Source organism: Triticum dicoccoides, chromosome 6B (genome assembly GCF_002162155.2).
Source record: "Triticum dicoccoides isolate Atlit2015 ecotype Zavitan chromosome 6B, WEW_v2.0, whole genome shotgun sequence".
NCBI lineage: Eukaryota > Viridiplantae > Streptophyta > Magnoliopsida > Poales > Poaceae > Triticum > Triticum dicoccoides.
This window is the reverse complement of record NC_041391.1, coordinates 147,673,369-147,674,056: the sequence shown is the minus strand read 5'-3', so window position 1 is coordinate 147,674,056 and position 688 is coordinate 147,673,369.

Here is a 688-nt window from a genome sequence, read left to right as displayed (position 1 = left end):
TGTGGTTTATCATATTACACCACTTTATAACTTGAGGATGTTTTGAATTTCATTGAAAATTCGGATGAGTTTTCTTTGGGCGGGTTCTGACAAAGTTTCTGGTGGGAGATGTAAAATCAACTAGGAGCATATCTTTCAACGCATGACTCTAGGTGGGATTGGGGATTTGGGGTTCTACACTTGCGCAATTTTGCCCAAGCTCTCCGCCTGTCCTTGTCTTGGGTGCACGGCCTCGGAAATAACTTGGGTGGACACGGGCAACCCATGCAATGCCGCCAACATGGATCTTTTTTCTATCCCATCACTACAATCACCCTCTGCAATGGTGCAAATGCGAGCTTCTGGATTCGGCCTAGGCTGATGATGGTCTTAGGCTTAAGGACGTGGCGCCCAAGATCTTTGCCATCTCCAAAACAAAGCATTGGTGCCTCAAGAAGGCCTTGTTCAACAACGCTGGGTTGATCAACTTGATACTAGTGGTGGCCGCACCCTTCATCATCTTCACGAGTTTTGCACACTTTGGAGCTGCACTTTTCAGGCCCACCTTATCAAGGATTAAATGGACGCCTTTTTTTTAAGATAATCCCAACGGAAAAAAATTATATGAGACCAGGTCTCATATAAACCAGGTGAGACCCGTCTTGATGGATGACATGTGACATTCACGAATCACAAAGTATCTAATCGC